The 20,336-nt window shown below is 42.8% G+C and overlaps 1 protein-coding gene across 4 annotated transcripts in view; it reads left to right on the top strand.

The window, feature by feature from the left end:
- Window positions 1–20,336, top strand: part of LOC106578589 (E3 ubiquitin-protein ligase RNF152) — a 68,571-nt gene that overhangs the window by 23,016 nt on the left and 25,219 nt on the right. Inside the window, exon 2 of one of the 4 annotated variants that reach the window (XM_014157577.2) lies at window positions 5,535–5,642. The exons of 2 other annotated variants lie outside the window; for them this stretch is intronic. The gene's annotated coding sequence lies outside the window, so the exon portion shown is untranslated. Of the gene's footprint in view, window positions 1–5,534; window positions 5,643–17,172; window positions 17,426–20,336 lie in introns of those variants that run through there. One more of the 4 variants, XM_014157578.2, reaches the window with a different exon arrangement.

Raw genomic sequence — 20,336 nt, 5'->3', positions numbered from 1 at the left:
AAGCTTCTGATAGGCTAATTGACATCATCTGAGGTGTACCTGTGGATGTATTTCAAGACCTACCTTCAAACTCAGTGCCTCTTTGCTTGACATCATGGGAAAATCAAAAGAAATCAGCCAAGACCGCAGAAAAAAATTTGTAGACTTCCACAAGTCTGGTTCATCCTTGGGAGCAATTTCCAAACACCTGAAGGTACCACGTTCATCTGTACAAACAATAGTACACAAGTATAAACACCACGGGACCACGTAGCCATCATACCGCTCAGGAAGGAGACGCGTTCTGTCTCCTAGAGATGAACGTACTTTGGAGCGAAAAGTGCAAATCAATCCCAGAACAACAGCAAAGGACCTTGTGAAGATGCTGTAGGAAACAGGTACAAAAGTATCTATATCCACAGTAAAATGAGTCCTATATCAACATAAGCCACTGCTTCAAAACCACCATAAAATCCAGACTACGGTTTGCAACTGCACATGGGGACAAAGATTGTACTTTTTGGGGAAATGTCCACTTTTCTGATGAAACAAAAATACAACTGTTTGGCCATAATGACCATCGTTAGGTTTGGAGGAAAAAGGGGGAGGCTAGCAAGCCGAAGATCACCATCCCAACCGTGAAGCACGGGGGTGGCAGCATCATGTTGTGGGGTTGCTTTGCTGCAGGAGGGACTGGTGCACTTCATAAAATAGATGGCATCATGAGGATGGAAATTCATCTAGATATATTGAAGCAACATCTCAAGACATCAGTCAGGAAGTTAAAGCTTGGTTGCAAATGGGTCTTCCAAACGGACAAGGACCCCAAGCATACTTCCAAAGTTGTAGCAAAATGGCCTAAGGACAACTAAGTCAAGGTATTGGAGTGGCCATCACAAAGCCCTGACCTCAATCCTATAGAACATTTGTGGGTAGAACTGAAAAAGTGTGTGCGAACAAGGAGGCCTACAAACCTGACTCAGTTACACCAGCTCTGTCAGGAGGAATGGGCCAAAATTCACCCAACTTATTGTGGGAAGCTTGTGGAAGGCTACCCAAAATGTTTGACCCAAGTTAAACAATTTAAAGGCAATGCTACCAAATACTAATTGAGTGTATGTAAACTTCTGACCCATTGGGAATGTGATGAAAGAAATAAAAGCTGAAATAAATCATTCTCTCTGCTATTATTCTGACATTTCACATTCTTAAAATAAAGTGGTGATCCAAACTGACCTAAGACAGGGAATTTTTACAAGGATTAAATGTCAGGAATTGTGAAAAACTTAAGTTTAAATGTAGTTGGCTAAGGTGTATGTAAACTTCCGACTTCAACTGTACATTTAAATGTGTCTACCGTGTCCACAGTGTGTCCGGATTTTCCTGTGTTCTATTAAAATGCCAGTATGCATTCTACAAACGGTGGAAGAGGTAAAATATGATAATAATACAACAACAACTGATGGCAGTAGCTAACAGCTGTAGCTAACAAGCCAGCAAACATCTGTAGCTTGCCAGCAAGCTAACAAGCAACGCTAAAGGGATTGTAAATGGGTTAGCATAACTCTAGCCAAACCCCCAAAAGTTTTTCTAAATATTAGCTACCTGGCTAGAGTTTGAGGTCAGCGAACATGTTCCTCACACACTAGGATTATATTACCTCCAACGTAATAATGAAAAGGTGCCTCTCGGTCCCAAAACACAAGTTTTCTGGAGACTTGTGGGAGGAGTGCTGATGATGTCGTCCACTGTATGATCTTTCGGTAGCCTGATTGCATCCAGACTGAGGAGAAATCCTCACACAATGCACCTCTGAACATCTCCTGAAGTGGTCAGCCAGATCTGAACACAATCAGACCACAAACTGACTTTTGTGGATCGAGACCCATGTTTTCAATGTGATCTTTGTATTCTGATAGCAGAAGTCACATGTTAGTGTCAAGTGTAGACACGACCTATGTGGGCCAGCTAACTCTTCTGGTGTTGATTGTCATTCCAAACATGTCGCCAGAAAGACAAGGACGATTGAGGAGTTGGCTGGGGCACAAATAGGCCTAGATCTAGCAGGATAGGGAAATCAAATGTACCTTGGTTGTATGATAGAATTCCTTCCCACAGATCCCAAGTCCAACAATCATTCTGCTACAGGGTCTCTTTCTCTCTCTTCTCTTCATCCCCTTTCCATTCCCTCTAATCACTACAGACAGCTGGGCTGTAGAACCAAAGCCTATTAGACAATGCAGATGACAAGAAAGAGATGGAGAAAGAGAGAGAGGAAATGAATGAAAGAGAAAGAGAGCAGCAGAAAGGGAGAGCTGAGAGAAAGGGAGAAAATTAGCTGTGGAAAGGAAAAGGCCAGGGATGTAGAATAAGCCATGTCTAGCTTGTCTTAACATTTCTGTGTCCCAAATGAAACCCCATTCCCTGCATACACTGTAAAACATTTCCTGTAATTTTTACAGTAAATTACTGGCAGCACAGTGGCCAGTAGATGACTGTAAATTTACAGTAAAATACTTGCAGCACAGAAGCCAGTACATTTCTGTAGATTTACAGGACCTTTACTGAAACACAAATTTACTGCATATTACTGTAACGCCTGACTAATGCAAAATACTGTAGTAGCCTTTTTTCCCTCTACTAAACCAATACCAAACCAATCAGTTGGTTGTTCAATGAAACAAAGCTTCAAACGTCATTGATCACATGCTTCTGATGAAGTGATACAGGAATCGGCAAACTTCTTTGAAGGAAACCGCTTAGCGACTTCGACGCATGCCTCAGAGCTCTGGTATCAAGCGTAACATCACTAGTGTTTTCACTTTGAATGAAAACAAGGGGGTTGAGCCCTGAGCCACTGACCTTCTGGGCAATGTTTGTCTTTGCATTAAATCCCACCTAGTCGAATGACCCTGCTGCCCCGTAGCTGGAAAGGAAGTGAAAGTCACTTGGACGCTAATATTATAGCTGCCATTAACAAAAACAGAGCAGACAAAGCCAACAAGCTAGCTAACATGTTTGCAGATAAACTGCTGGGTAAAAAAATGGTGGGTTAAAAACAACCCAATTTGGGTAAATATTGGACAGAACACACATTGGGTTATTTTGACCCAGCCAGTTGGTTTACAACAACCCATTGTTTTCATTAAGTTGGGTTGTTGATCCTGGGTTATTGAGCTATGATCCCCCAGGTCAGATCAGAATACTTAGTAGGGGTGTGGCTTTCAGATAGTTATTTTTTGCCACCCATGAGAGTAAATGTCATTCTGGTTAATCTATTATGTTGTCAACCCATGTTAAAATTGACCCTAACACTTTTTGTAGTGTAAATTAAGCTTACACAAGCGTCTAGGCATGATCTTAAGGACCCTGGAGTATACAAGCCCCTTGTTGATGCTGTTCCAACAACTCACCAGTATCAATGCCATCATTTTTTATGCTGAGACTATCTTTGAGGAAGCCCATTTTAAGAACAGCAATGTTGCTACGGTGGTGGTGAGTAGCAGCAATCAAGGTAGTGTTCACTGCTGTAGCAGCATTGGTCATGGACCGCGCTGGAAGAAAGCTTCTCATCTTTCAGGAGTTTCTATGTGCCTAAGCACTGCTGCCTTTGGTGTCTACTTCAAGTTGTCCTGTGAAACCCATGGTAACTCCTCAGGACTTTGCCTAGTAGAGTCACATAGCAGAGGACCCTGCTAGGGGAGGACCCTCCTGGCTCGCACTGGCCAGCATGGACTTATTCATCACAAAAAAAATAGCTGGAAAAAAAATTGCTAGAGTAGTTCAGTTCACATATCACACTTGAAGATTCACAAAATATGTGTGCACCAGAGATATTTGTCAATTTTACTTACAATGCTTACATTTCATTATGTTTATGTATTTTTTTTGTTTGTTTACAGTACAAGAACAGTTTACAACATTTTCAAATGTGAGAGAACAATTAAGGCTAAGTGCATGTAAGTAAGAATTTGGCCCATAATGATAATTAGATAGTTTAATGATTTAATGTTCTCTTTGTACCATGAGGGTATACAGTGTGCACAAATGTCCTGTTGGAATTATTTGTCATGTTTTTCTTCTGAATGAACTAAATGTTTTTACTAAAACATTTTAGAAAAGTGGAGAAAAGTAAGAATGGCTGTGTGAATACACATGCAGTATGAATGCACACTGTAATATAATGTGGTATACTATTACCGGTGCCAAAACTTTGAAACTGAATATGCTACAGTAGTGAATGGTCATATCATGTTAATTAAAGACTTGTCTCGACATAGCCCAACGTTGGGATAGTTTTAGTATTTAAATGTTATTCATTTTGTATTAAGAAATAGAATGTGCAGCACTTTTGAAGGAAAATTGAGAATTGCAGTGAACAAACTTAACATGATGAACATGAATGACATTTACTCTCACGGTTGGCCAAAAATAACTATTTGAAAGCCACGCCCCCAACAGGTCACGCATTTGGATTATCCAAACATGGGATAATTTAACCCTCAATTGGGTTTTTATTCACTTTCATGCTGGGTTGACCCAGCAGATGGGTCTTTTTTTTATATAATCCATAGGTTATTTTCAGGAGGTGTGGTCTATTGGGGGTGTGGGTTTCAGATTGGTCTTTATGGACACATTCTTTGCAGTATTACTTTATTGCCTTGTTGCAAACAGGATGCATGTTTTGGAATATGTTTTATTCTGTATAGGCTTCCTTCTTTTCACTCTGTCAATTAGGTTAGTATTGTGGAGTAACTATAATATTGTTGATCCGTCCTCAGTTTTCTCCTATCACAGCCATTATACTCTGTAACTGTTTTAAAGTCACCATTGGTCTCACGTTGAAATCCCTGAACAGTTTCCTTCCACTCCGGCAACTGAATTACCAATCTACCAATAGGTGCCCGTCTTTGTGAGGCATTGGAAAACCTCCTCAGTCTTTTTGGTTGAATCTGTGTCTGACGTTACCTGCTCGACTGAGGGACCTCATAGAATCTCTGAGACCTTACAGGGTCATTTTAAAATCATGTTAAACACTATTGCACACAGAGTCCATGCATGTGGCTTGTTAAGCAGGTTTTTATTCCTGAACTTATTTATGCTTGCCAAAAAAAGGGGTTGAATACTAATTGACTCAAGACATTTCAGCTTTTGTAAACATTTCTCAAACATAATACTACTTGACATGATGGGGTATGGTGTGTAGGCCAGTGACAAAACATCTCTATTTAATCAATTTTAAATTCAGGCTGTAACACCAAAGTGTGGAAAAAGTCAGGGGTGTGAATACATTCTGAAGGCATTGTGTAGTGCACCAGGGATAGTATAGATCAGGATTTATAGACAGAGAAAGAGAGAAAAAGACAGGGAGGGGGAGAACGAAGGGGAGGGAGGGGGAGGCATAGGGAGAGAGATAGAGGTTGGGGAGCAGAGGGGGCAGAGAAAGGAGAGAGAGAGAGAATTGAATTGTACATTGAATTGAGAGAGAATGAGAGAGAAAGGGAGACAGAGGGTGTTTTTTTTATCTCTCTATTCCTCCTTCCCATCCACCAAAGCACTAACCACCATCGTCTCATCGCCTCATATCAAACGGCTACAGATGCACCGCTGTCTCACAAAGGATAGCACATCTATCAGGGTGTTCCTTCTTATCATCTTCCTATGTGAGTATATATTTCTATTACCATTTGCGTTTGAATAAATAGTAAACCAATGTGAGTGAGTCCAATAAGGTTTGTTTGAACAGCCTGCCTGCTCCGCTCCATCTGTGGTTGTAGCTGACCACCCAAAGAATCTGCAGATAACCATCAGCTTTCTGTCCAAGTTCTAACCCTGTTTGTAACACATACAGAATTATTAAAAAACACTGGAGTACATGGGGCTTTTACTAAAGAGGATATAGCTATTTTTTCTGGTATCTTGTTACCATGACAACGACTGCTCCAAACGACAGGAGAAATTGAGGTTATCTGGAGTCCTCTGACCCCAGGTTCAGTTTTCAGATTCAACCTTCGATTTTAATATATATCTCCTGTGTTATATCCCCAAGAGAGACATAGCTAGGATATAATCAGGCGTGTTTCTATTGTGACAGACAGCAGCTGGACTGGGATGTATGACGTGTGTGTGTGTGTGTGTGTGTGTGTGTGTGTGTGTGTGTGTGTGTGTGTGTGTGTGTGTGTGTGTGTGTGTGTGTGTGTGTGTGTGTGTGTGTGTGTGTACCTCACTGACATAGTATGACTTCCCCCCTCTGATTAGGTTTGTGCCCCTGCTCCACATTGATTAGCTTTGCTGACTGTGCATTCTATCGGTCCTCTATGTGTCTTTCATTGACTGTGTGTAGGCTGCGGTGTGTGTTTTATTGACTCCTCTCTTAATGTGTTTTTGCATGGCTCTTTAAAGACCAGCTCATAGTGTGTCATTCCTATTGATTAGCTCACTAAATGCCTTTGTTACTATGCTGATTTCTGTCTCTCACACTGCGGAAGTGTGTGTGTGAATGAAGGGTAGCGTACAGTGGAAACAGAACATTCGCCGTTAGCACTTTACATTCATTAATGTCCATTCAGACTGATGCTCTATATAGTGCACTGCTTTTGAGCAAGGTCCATAGGGGTCTATGTAAGGCAGGTATTCCCAAACTTGTGTATGCGCAATGCTGTCGGGAGTACGTCAAATAAAAATGTGATTCAACATTTTCAAACATTCCATTTATGTTTTTCAACATGACTAACCATTTGGGAAAAGTTTTTTTCCCGCCTGAGTAGCCTTGTTTCACTACCAAAAATAAAATTAAACCATAGTGTTCAGCGAAATAACAATACAATGTCAAATACAGGTAGCCTACTCAAATAATTAACATCCAATTACATTAACCGTTACTCTCTTGCGGGAATTACACTACCGGTCCGTATGTAGCCAAACGTAGCTAATGCACATTCCGTTTGCTCGAAGATGGATAAATGGTTTAAAAAAGTAAGGCCCGCATCCATTGAGACACATACCAGCTCTACTGGTAGTACTACTACAACCAGCAGTACTACACCTGCACCTGTCGACGACACAAGTTGTTCTGCTTCCACGAGCACATCCAATGCTAGCATCAGTAATTCTACATTTGTTGTTAGCCCAGCTGGCATGGACACAGACAGTTGTGAATCTGATGCAGCCGAAGAGCTACTGCCCCCTTGCCCTGGAAAGCACCAAACAACAGACAGGGATGTTAGACCATCGAAGAGGCGCAAATATGATTAGAACTACATTGATTTGTGGTTAACTTATATTGGGAGTAGTGCCTTTCCTCAGCCACAGTGTGTTATATGTGCAAAAGTACTATCTCACAACTCGATGAAACCTTCACTCTTGCGCAGACATTTAGAAACAATGTATAGAAACAAAAATAAGCCACGGGAGGTTTTTGAGCGAGAATTAAGACAACTTTCGAGGAGTAAGACATGTATAAAAGCAACAGATACTATTAATAAGAAGAGTCTAGAAGAGTCTGATATGGTGAGCTACCGAGTGGCTAAGACAGGCAAGCCCCATACCATTGTGTAGGACTTAATTATTTCTGCTGCCGCAGATATGGCTGGGACAGTGCTGGGGGAAAAGGCCCAAAAACTATACAGACAATGACTTCATCAAACAACACTGTTTCACGACGCATCAGTGACATAGCAGGATATGTTTTGAAACAATTAATGCATACAAGCCAGTGAATTCTATGTGTTACAGCTGGATGAGTCAACAGACGTGGTGGGCCGGGCACAGCTCCTGGTATATGTCCGTTACGTTTATGGGGGGTCAATTAAGGAAGACATCCTCTTCTGCAAACCACTGGAAACCAGGACAACATGAGAGGATATTTTTAAAGTACTGGACAGCTTTGTGACATCAAATGGACTTTTGGTGGTCTGTACTGATGGCGCAAAAGCTATGACAGGGAGACATAGTGGAGTGGTAACGCGCATGCAAGCAGTTGCTCCCGAAGCTCTTGCTGCTAAGGGAATGCCTGACAGCTTTAAAGAATTTTTGGACACTACAGTGAAAATGGTTAACTTTGTTAAAGCAAGGCCCCAGAACTCTCGTGTATTTTCTGAGCTATGCAATGATATGGGCAGTGACTATGTACCGCTTTTACAACATACAGAAGTGTGCTGGTTATCAAGGTGCAAAGTATTGATACGCTTTTTTGAATTGAGAGACGAGCTTAAAGTTTTCTTTACTGACCATCATTTTCACTTGTCTGACCGCTTGCATAATGCCCGAGTTTCTCATGTGACTGGCCTATCTGGGTGATGTTTTTTCTCGCCTGATGACTCTCCACAACTATGATCAATGTGCGGGACTAAATTGAGGCTATGATTAAGAAGTTGGAGCTGTTCTCTGTCTGCATTAACAAGGACAACATACAGGTCTTTACATCATTGTATGATTTTTTGTGTGCAAATGAACTCAGGCTTACAGATAATGTCAAATGTGATATAGCGAAGCACCTGAGTGAGATGGCTGCGCAATTAGGCAGGTACTTTCCCAAAACGGATGACACAAACAACTGGATTCGTTATCCCGTTCATGCCCTGCCTCCAGTCCACTTACTGACATCTGAACAAGAGAGCCTCATCGAAATTGCACCAAGCGGTTCTTTGAAAATGTATTTTAATCAGAAGCCACTGCCAGATTTCTGGATTGGGCTGCTCTCAGAGTATCCTGCCTTGGCAAATCGCGCTGTTAAGACACTGATGCCCTTTGCAACCATGTACCTACAGTTGAAGTCGGAAGTTTACATACACTTAGGTTGGAGTCATTAAAACTCGTTTTTAAACCACTCCACCAATTTCTTGTTAATATACTATAGTTTTGGCAAGTCGGTTAGGACATCTACTTTGTGCATGAAACAAGTCGTTTTTCCAACAATTGTTTACAGACAGATTATTTCACTTATCATTCACTGTATCACAATTCCAGTAGGTCAGAAGTTTACATACACTAACTTAACTGTGCCTTTAAACAGCTTGGAAAATTCCAGAAAATGATGTCATGGCTTTAGAAGCTTCTGATAGGCTAATTGACATAATTTGATCAATTGAAGGTGTACCTGTGGATGTATTTCAAGGCCTACCTCCAAACTCATTGCCTCTTTGCTTGACATCATGGGAAAATCATAAGAAATCAGCCAATACCTCAGAAAATAATTGTAGATCTTCGCAAGTCTGGTTCATCCATAGGAGCAATTTCGAAATACCTGAAGGTACCACGTTCATCTTGACCAACAATAGTACGCAAGTATAAACACCATGGGACCATGTAGCTGTTATACCTCTCAGGAAGGAGACGCGTTCTCTCTTCTAGAGATGAATGTACTTTGGTGCGAAAAGTGCAAATCAATCCCAGAAAAACGGCAAAGGACCTTCTGAATATGCTGGAGGAAAAAGATACAGAAGTATCTATATCCACAGTAAAATTAGTCCTGTATCAACATAAGCTGAAAGGCCACTCAGCAAGGAAGGAGCCACTGCTCCAAAACCGCCATAAAAAAGCCAGACTACGGTTTGCAACGGCACATGGGGACAAAGATCATACATTTTGGAGAAATGTCCTCTGGTCTGATGAAACAAAAATAGAACTGTTTGGCCATAATGACCATCGTTAGGTTTGGAGGAAAAAGGAGGAGGCTTGCAAGCCGAAGAACAACATCCCAACCATGAAGCATGGGGGTGGCAGCATCATGATGTGGGGTTGCTTTGCTGCTGGAGGGACTGGTGCCCTTCACAGAATAGATGGCATCATGAGGATGGAAATGATGTGGATGTATTGAAGCAACATCTCAAGACATCAGTCAGGAAGTTAAAGCTTGGTCGCGAATGGGTCTTCCAAATGGACAATGACTCCAAGCATACTTCCAAAGTTGTGGCAAAATGGCTTAAGGACAACAAAGCCAAGGTATTGGAGTGGCCATCACGAAGCCCTAACCTCAGTTCTATAGAAAATATGTGGGCAGAACTGAAAAAGTGTGTGTGAGCAAGGAGGTCTAAAAAAAGAAAAGAAAAAAAAGAGGCCTACAAACCTGATTCAGTTACATCAGCTCTCTGGAATTGGCCAAAATTCACCCAACTTATTGTGGAAGGCTACCTGAAATGTATTACCCAAGTTAAACAATTTAAAGGCAATGCTACCAAATACTAATTGAGTGTATGTAAACTTCTGACCCACTGGGAATGTGATGAAAGAAATAAAAACTGAAATAAATAAAATATATGTAATATATGTAGCTGTACATTTACATTTACATTTAAGTCATTTAGCAGACGCACAAATTGGTGCATTCACCTGATGATATCCAGTGGAACAACCACTTTACAATAGTGCATCTAAATCTTTTAAGGGGGGGGGGGGGGGGGTTAGAAGGATTACTTTATCCTATCCCAGGTATTCCTTAAAGAGGTGGGGTTTCAGGTGTCTCCGGAAGGTGGTGATTGACTCCGCTGTCCTGGCGTCGTGAGGGAGCTTGTTCCACCATTTGGGTGCCAGAGCAGCGAACAGTTTTCACTGGGCTGAGCGGGAACTGTGCTTCCTCAGAGGTAGGGAGGCGAGCAGGCCAGAGGTGGATGAACGCAGTGCCCTTGTTTGGTTGTAGGGCCTGATCAGAGCCTGAAGGTACGGAGGTGCCGTTCCCCTCACAGCTCCGTAGGCAAGCACCATGGTCTTGTAGCGGATGCGAGCTTCAACTGGAAGCCAGTGGAGAGAGCGGAGGAGCGGGGTGACGTGAGAGAACTTGGGAAGGTTGAACACCAGACGGGCTGCTGCGTTCTGGATGAGTTGTAGGGGTTTAATGGCACAGGCAGGGAGCCCAGCCAACAGCGAGTTGCAGTAATCCAGACGGGAGATGACAAGTGCCTGGATTAGGACCTGCGCCGCTTCCTGTGTGAGGCAGGGTCGTACTCTGCGAATGTTGTAGAGCATGAACCTACAGGATCGGGTCACCGCCTTGATGTTAGTGGAGAACGACAGGGTGTTGTCCAGGGTCACACCAAGGTTCTTAGCACTCTGGGAGGAGGACACAATGGAGTTGTCAACCGTGATGGCGAGATCATGGAACGGGCAGTCCTTCCCCGGGAGGAAGAGCAGCTCCGTCTTGCCGAGGTTCAGCTTGAGGTGATGATCCGTCATCCACAATGATATGTCTGCCAGACATGCAGAGATGCGATTCGCCACCTGGTTATCAGAAGGGGGAAAGGAGAAGATTAATTGTGTGTCGTCTGCATAGCAATGATAGGAGAGACCATGTGAGGATATGACAGAGCCAAGTGACTTGGTGTATAGCGAGAATAGGAGAGTACCTAGAACAGAGCCCAGTGGTGAGAGCACGTGGACACCAGTGGTGAGAGCACGTGGTGCGGAGACAGATTCTCGCCACGCCACCTGGTAGGAGCGACCTGTCAGGTAGGACGCAATCCAAGCGTGGGCCACGCCGGAGATACCCAACTCGGAGAGGGTGGAGAGGAGGATCTGATGGTTCACAGTATCAAAGGCAGCAGATAGGTCTAGAAGGATGAGGGTAGAGGAGAGACAGTTAGCTTTAGCAGTGCGGAGAGCCTCCGTGACACAGAGAAGACCAGTCTCAGTTGAATGACCAGTCTTGAAACCTGACTGATTTGGATCAAGAAGTTCATTCTGAGAGAGATAGCAGGAGAGCTGGCCAAGGACGGCACGTTCAAGAGTTTTGGAGAGAAAAGAAAGAAGGGATACTGGTCTGTAGTTGTTGACATCGGAGGGATCGAGTGTAGGTTTTTTCAGAAGGGGTGCAACTCTCGCTCTCTTGAAGACGGAAGGGACGTAGCCAGCGGTCAAGGATGAGTTGATGAGCGAGGTGAGGTAAGGGAGAAGGTCTCTGGAAATGGTCTGGAGAAGAGAGGAGGGGATAGGGTCAAGTGGGCAGGTTGTTGGGCGGCCGGCCGTCACAAGACGCGAGATTTCATCTGGAGAGAGAGGGGAGAAAGAGGTCAAAGCACAGGGTAGGGCAGTGTGGGCAGGACCAGCAGTGTTGTTTGACTTAGCAAACGAGGATCGGATGTCGTCAACCTTCTTTTCAAAATGGTTGACGAAGTCATCCGCAGAGAGGGAGGAGGGAGGGAGGGGGAGGAGGATTCAGGAGGGAGGAGAAGGTGGCAAAGAGCTTCCTAGGGTTAGAGGCAGATGCTTGGAATTTAGAGTGGTAGAAAGTGCCTTTAGCAGCAGAGACAGAAGAGGAAAATGTAGAGAGGAGGGAGTGAAAGGATGCCAGGTCCGCAGGGAGGCGAGTTTTCCTCCATTTCCGCTCGGCTGCCCGGAGCCCTGTTCTTCACCATGATATTTGCATTGTTACTAATTAAACCTCCAATTGTTCTCTACCATTCCACTCGCTAAAACCTACACCTATCCCAGGTTGGGTTGTTCTCCCAGTGACCGGCAGACCACCCCGGTCCCACCGGATCCCAGGGCCCCCAAGAGACCTGGAATCTATCCTTCAAAAATCGCACACAGTGCCACCCACAGAACAGAAGCACATTAACTGCCAAAAGCATTTCCAAAAGCCTCACCTCAATTGTATTATATACAGTTATTTAGAAAATATACACCACCGGTCAAACGTTTTCATTCAAGGTTTTTCTTTATTTTTACTATTTTCTACATTGTAGAATAATAATGAAGACATCAAAACTACGGAATAACACATATGGAATCATGAAGTAACCAAAGAAGTGTTAAACAAATCAATATATATTTTATATTCTTCAAATAGCCACCCTTTGCCTTGATGACAGCTTTCCACACTCTTGGCATTCTCTCAACCAGCTTCATGAGGTAGTCACATGGAATGCATTTCAATTAACAGATGTGCTTTCTAAAAGTTCATTTGTGGATTTTTTTGTTGTTGAGCCAATCAGTTGTGTTGTGACAAGGTAGGGGTGTATACCGAAGATAGCCCTATTTGGTAAAAGACCAAGTCTATTTTATGGCAAGAACAGCTCAAATAAGCAAAGAGAAACGACAGTCCATCATTACTTTAAGTCATGAAGGTCAGTCAATACGGAAAATTTCAAGAACTTTGAAAGTTTCTTCAAGTGCAGTCACAAAAACCATCAAGCGCTACGATGAAACTGGCTCTCATGAGGAACGCCACAGGAATGTAAAACCCAGAGTTACCTCTGCTGCAGAGGATAAGTTCATAAGAATACCAGCCTCAGAAATTGCAGGCTAAATAAATGCTTCACAGAGTTCAATTAACAGACATCCGTTCAGAGGAGACCGTGTGAATCAGGCCTTTGTGGTTGAATTGCTGCAAAGAAACCACTACTAAAGAACACCAATAATAATAAGAGACTTGCTTGAGCCAAGAAACGCGAGCAATGGACATTAGACCGGTGGAAATGTGTCCTTTGGGTCTGGAGTCCAAACTTGAGATTTTTGGTTCCAACAACTGTGTCTTAGTGAGATGCCATGTGGGTGAACGGATGATCACTGCATGTGTATTTCCCACTGTAAGCTTGGAGGAGGAGGTGTTATGTGTGGGGGTGCTTTGCTGTTGACACAGTCTGATTTATTTAGAATTTAGAATTCACACTTAACCAGCATGGCTACCACAGCATTCTGCAGCGATATGCCATCAAATCTGGTTTGGACTTAGTGGGACTATCATTTGTTTGTCAACAGGACAATGACCCAACACATCTCCAGGCTGTGTAAGGGCTATTTTACCAAAAAGGATAGTTTATTTTTATTTTATTGAACCTTTATCTAACTAGGCAATGGAGTGCTGCATCAGATGACCTGGCCTCCACAATCCCCCATCCTCAACCAAACTGAGATGGTTTGGGATGAGTCGGACAGCAGAGTGATGGAAAAGCAGCTAACAAGTGCTAAGCATATGTGGGAACTCCTTCAAGACTACTGGAAAATAATTCCAGGTGAAGCTGGTTGAAAGAATACAAAGTGTGTGTCATCAAGGCAAAGGGTGTCTACTTTGAAGAATCTCAAGTATAAAATATATTTTGATTAGTTTAACACTTTTTTGGTTACTACATGATTCTATATGTGATATTTCATAGTTTTGATGTCTTCAATATTATTCTACAATGTAGAAAATAGTAAAAATAATCAAAAACCCTTGAATTTGTAGGTGCTCTTAAAACTTTTGACTGGTAGTGTACATAAAATAAATCTTGCTTATCTTAATTTCCACAATTAATGAACAATATGCGTAATAATGTAGGCAGTTCATGCGAAGGATTGTTACCTATAACCAGGATTGCCATTACAAAAATTACATTTCTGGCAAGCAATTATTATTTTAGAAAACAATTATTGTGATTCATCCTATATTGTCCTTAACAACACACACACACACACACACACACACACACACACACACACACACACACACACACACACACACACATTCACACTCCCCACCCTTCCTCCACAAACAACCACAAGCTCAGATGTTCAACAGTTGTTCCATCCCCGAGCCTAAAGGACTTGGGCGAATGCCTATTCAGATGTAGCTGTTTGAGAAGGCATGCAAAATTGAGCAAGAATGGGGAGATTTGATTAGCCAATGTCCTAGCTGATGGAGCTCAGATACACCCCTTTCCACTGGAACACACACACGCTGGTCCCCCGTTGTGACCATTTTCCCAAGCATCTCTGTGCAGTCACACCTTGAATTATGCTGTGCCACCAGGGCCACAATAATTTGCCCCCTTGTCAGAGTGTGACCCCCCTCCCCATGGGTTAGTGCAGCTAGTGTTGCCAGCACTGCCACTACCTGGGTTGGGGCACCCCACCGGAATCCCCACCGGCTAGGTTTAAGGTCGTCAAGGTTCTCATTAGCAGTTTTGAGAAATTCCTTGTATATTATGCTCACCCATCTGGGGGCTTTGGCTCTGTAGGACCAACTCTGCCAGGCAGGCTCAAAATCTTGAGGGTGCGGTGCTGCTTTAGTGGGTCTCTGACCGCATTTATCTTTCTGTCTTGGCTGCGTATAGAATACTTCATCTAACAATGAACTTAGCCTTATTATGCTTTTGGGAAACTGGGCCCTGAACTGTTTCCCAGAGGGGAGTTCTTGGAAGAGGGGGTTGAAGGGGTCAGCAATGATCTTTCCTGTACGCTTCCTTTCCCTGGAGTCATGCAGGACCTCGATGGAGGGCAGGTGGCAGCTGATGACCCTCTTAGCAGATAGGACAATCTGCTGCAGTTTGCCTTAGAGCGGGCCCATTTATTCCCAAACGAGGAGGTGAGGATGGACTTGATGTTTGTGTAGAACCGAATCAGTATTGTCCGCGAGTGTTTGAATTTCTTACCTGTTTGGGTTGGTAATTTCTTCAGAGTTTTGCTGGGATATCTGTCAGGAAGAGCATTGCTTTGACGTTGCTGCTTTGTGCCTGTTGTCGTGCAGTTTCGAGAAATCACGTCCATCACAAAGGCCACCTCAGCTGTCAGAAGAGAAGAATAGACAGTGCTCATTTTTCAGCGTTTGAGTTTGCCAGAAACGAGGGGGGATACGACATGAGATGAGGGGGTAGAGGAATATTAAAGGCTGTTGATTTGCCAACATCTGGGAATGTTTTCAGTGGGAATGAAAAAGAAAAACGCTTGATAGCTGACTGTCCTCAAGGAATTAATAGCTGCAGGGTCCCAGAGGGTGGAGGATTTAAAGCGCTAGCAAAGCTAATTTATTGTCACTATATATCAATGTTAGCCTTTTTCTATGTTTTTCCATTTCACTTACAGAGGCCGTTCCCTCTGGAAAGGGAATATGATGCCATTTGGGGAATGGAGGTTGAGTGTCTGAGTTGCCCAAGGGCCGGGATTGTCGTGTGGTGCCAATCATCTCATCGATCTGTTTGTGTTTTCACCAGCCAGAGCTGTCCACCGCTGCACGTCAACCAGTCAGATGAAATATCTCTCCCCTTTCTTCACGAGAGAGAGAGAGAGAGAGAGAGAGAGAGAGAGAGATTTATAATTTGTCACACACTGATTTTGTTCCAATTGGTGACAACTACCTCACAGCTATCTAGTCAGAGCATTAAAACGATGATCCACTCATCATTTCAGATTTATGAGCAGAGAGTTACTGTAATCCAAGCTATTCCATTTACAGTAGCAGTGCTCTTTAAATCTATTTTTGGGGGACCAAGTAAAGGCAGAACGCATGTGCGAAAGCTAAATGTTGTTAGCTCATGATTTGATTCATGTTTGTCAAGAGAGCCTTACTGAGAAAATTACCCTCTTGAATTAGGGTTTATAATTGGTTGATACTCAAAGAATTATCAGCTATTTTAACTTAGAAGAACAAATATACTCTAGTATAGACACATTTTTTCCCTTGAAATGAAGGACTGTTTTAGAATGTATTTGTCTGTATGCACACGCACAGGGACAAGCTGGGAGATTTTCCTACTGAAATAGCCATTTATAATCTACTCAGAGAGCTAACAGTCCGGTCTCATTGACTGATTAATGACCAATCAATGCTGCTATTCCGTTGATCCCCATTGATGGTGTAGCTGGGTCCTAAATGGCGCCCTCTTACCTTTATAGTGCAGTACATCTGGTCAGGGCTCATACAAATGTAGTATCTTAATTTGATCACCCTGTTGCAAGAGAACTTTCCTGCAATGCAGGAAATGTAAAACTCGTGGTGTATTTGATGTTTAAAAAGGCTTCTGATGTTTGTTATTTCCACTTTGAAATGTCACACTTGATTTTCTATTACAAAAAATGTATCAACCCCTACAAAAATTGCCATTTGGAACGCAGGTGTAAGTCTTTGATGCCCACAGTAAGGCCCTGCCTTAGTAACTAATGACAGGGGATATAGCTGTAGCCTACCATTGTGTTTGCCTCTGAGCTAAGATAAGCCTTTGTCTGCATCCCAACTTGGCTGCGACCCTATCTATGCTCTATGTAGTACACTACTTTTGACCAGAGCCCTATGGAGCTCTATGAATATAGGGTGCCATTTGGGACATAACATTTAACGATATTATCTCTGGGTGGTTGGCTGTTGATTGGTTAGTAAACTGGCTAGTTGTTAAGTAAATAATGTCTATGGGTGGCTCCCTTTACATGATAGGAGGCTCAGTATTCGGTACACAGAGCATGGATTTTATCTCTAGTAGCTAGCTACCTCTGCACCAGTTTCACAACACAAGGATCTATGGTGCTTTTGCTATCGCTTTGAAACAGTAAAGAGAGAGAGAGTATTAGTACAGTAGACAGTACAGCATACATATATAATACAGTATCAACACTGCATATAGCGGTATTCTAGGTATACACAGTACAGTGTATAGCGGTAGTAGTCAGGGTCTACATGATACAGTTATATAACTGTAGTCAGCGTATGTATGATGCTGTTTAAACCAGCTCCACAGCCCTGGGGAAGAGCTAAGCTGCTCAGGTAAGGTTCTAATATGAGATTATACTAAAACTCTCAGGCCTGCCTAGGTTTGGCTGTTTTTCTCTTTTCCACTGTCTGGCAACAGAGGTGTGTGTGTGTGTGTGTGTGTGTGTGTGTGTGTGTGTGTGTGTGTGTGTGTGTGTGTGTGTGTGTGTGTGTGTGTGTGTGTGTGTGTGTGCGTGCATGGTATAGAGAGACCTGAAAGGATATAGACGTATTTGATGTGATTGTTTAAGCGGAAGTTGTAGCGAACTCCCTCTACTTTCACCATACATGTCCCTTGACAACATGTATAATCTTGATTAAGCTTGATATCTCTGGCAGTGTTATTTCAAAGATGATCTAACTATGGTATGATCTTGAAATATCCCTGTGGGCAAAACTGGTTAAAATAGCACCTTTGACAGGTGAGTTACCTTTTCAGCTGCAAAACCTGGTTGAAATGACATTTTTCAACCAGTTCTGCCAACTATGAAAGTTTTACATGACGAGGGACTCGAAGGGTTAAGAGTTGTAGTATGTGTTACTGTTACTATGATTATAATGACAAAGTGACAAAGTAGCTGGTGTCGATCTTGATAAGGTGACAAGAAAGAGTTTCAGGGCAGGCAACTCTAAAAATGTGCTACAATATCCATTCTCTCTCTCGATAATATATCTTCACTCCTTTCCAAGAACCGCCAGCAACATTACACTCAAGTAATGTGACAGTTCTTGTCTTTGAGCAATGAGTTAGATCTCCGCTCGCTTCCCTCTGTTTCTAGATATCATTTGTTTGACTGACTTGCTGGAGAAAGTTTTGCCTCTCGGGGGATGCTATTGAACACTAGAATAGATGATGTGTTAAGTAAACAAGTTTTGAAGGGGGTGTGTGTTTGAAGACCTAAAGTTTGTGTGTGTGTTAAAAGCGGTGTGTGTTTGAAGACTGTCTGATAGGGGAGTGCGTCAGAAAGACGTTGAGAGATTAAGCATTAGTAGAACATCAAGTGTATGTAGTCTTCTCACTCTGTAGTGCTGTGCTTGGGGTAAGACGCTCAAGCTGTCTCATTCAGTGTTTGTAAGCTTGCATGTGCGCCCACGCATGGGCACACACACCTGATTTCAGAGAGGTTGGGTTAAATGCGGAAGACATATTTTGGTTGAATGCATTCAGTTGTGCAACTGACTAGGTATCCCCTTCCTGTTCCCATTCATATACACTACTGCTGCGTTGCCTGCCGATGTGTGAATGATGTCATTCCCAGTCCTAAGTGAAGTTGTGTGTGTGTGTGTAGAATACCCGCTGGTTAGCAGCAGAATGTATGCACTTTGTTAAAAATGGTGGTGTACACACGAGGAAACTACAACCCTTATTCACATTTTTAACAGATATGGTTAGTGCTTAACGGTCAGCTAAATTTGAGTCAAAAACTGTGAGTTAATTTCTAATAGGATCAACTTTTTCCAAGCTGTCTGGTTCAGTTGTAGTTTCCTTCACATCTCCACAATCAGTAAATATGTCTGGCAGATAGTAGATAGAGTCACCCATCCTCTCCTTTCAACTGCTCCTTTAATCACAGAGATAATAGTCCTACTATCTCTACTTCTCATCAGTGCTGTCTAAACTTGCCTTTCATCATCAGACAAAGGGATCGCAATGCTGTTGATAATTAGGATGCTTTGCGCTGTTATTTCATCATAGAACAGGTGGATGCCATTGCATGTAGAAGACAGAAACATTGTATCATCCGTTGGATCTGGTTAGAAATTACTAGGATATTTCTTATTTCAGTTTTAAAGATATACAAAAATGGCAATCTTCATTGCTTGTAAGCCATGACTGACATCAAGAAAAGGATACTAAACCTGGATGTATTTCACAGAGTTCACAACATTAAGGCTGGGATTCAATCCGGATGTGCTTTGTCAGCTATGCACCTGTCAAAGGCAATGTTCCCGTGTTCGTGGAGACCTCATTCACAGTGAATGTTGCATATCTTGGAAATTACCTTTAAATGTCAAACCTGCTATAACGCAGATCTACCACTGATCGGATTTAATCCTGACCTGAGAGACCTTGATAAGAAAGATGAGTAGTTATTTTATATGGGGATTTAGACTCCAGCTTGCTTTGTTTTACTTCTCTGCACAACACACAACCCAGCTCACTGTCATGACTGAAAGCATTTTGAACAGTCAGCAGGCTACGATTCTGAGTAGACATGAATAGACATAATGCTATAAAGGGCTTTGAATTGGTCTTATGTAACAAAAAATATAGATATTTGTTTGGACAGCACAGTTGATAACATTTATTATGCTCTTGGATGCATAGACAACACAGAAAGCCCCTTCTCATAATTGATTGATGTCACTTCATCAGTATTTCTTCCTGTCATGATATCTGTATCGACACTGAGTGTACAAAACAGTAGGAACACCTGGTCTTTCCATAACAGACTGACCAGGTGAAAGCGATAATCCCTTATTGATGTCACGTTTTATATCCACTTCATTCAGTGTAGATCAGTGGGGCCTTCTGAGGGCAGGAATGGATCAAATGGAATGGCATCAAATACCTGGCAACCATGTGTTTGATGTATTTGATAGCATTCTACTGATTCTGCTCCAAATAGTCTGGGTAGCCATTTGACTAGATGTTCAGGAGTCTTATAGCTTGGGGGTAGAAGCTGTTTAGAAGCCTCTTGGACCTAGACATGGCGCTCCGGTACCGCTTGCCGTGCGGTAGCAGGGAGAACAGTCTATGACTAGGGTGGCTGGAGTCTTTGAGGGCCTTCCTCTGACACCGCCTGGTATAGAGGTCCTGAATGGCAGGAAGCTTGGCCCCAGTGATGTACTGGGCCGTTCGCAATACCTTCTGTAGTGCCTTGTGATCGGAGGCCGAGCAGTTGCCATACCAGGCAGTGATGCA

The sequence above is a fragment of the Salmo salar genome, chromosome ssa19, assembly GCF_905237065.1.
Source record: "Salmo salar chromosome ssa19, Ssal_v3.1, whole genome shotgun sequence".
Classification (NCBI taxonomy): Eukaryota; Metazoa; Chordata; class Actinopteri; order Salmoniformes; family Salmonidae; genus Salmo; species Salmo salar.
This window is presented reverse-complemented; position numbering and strand designations above follow the sequence as displayed.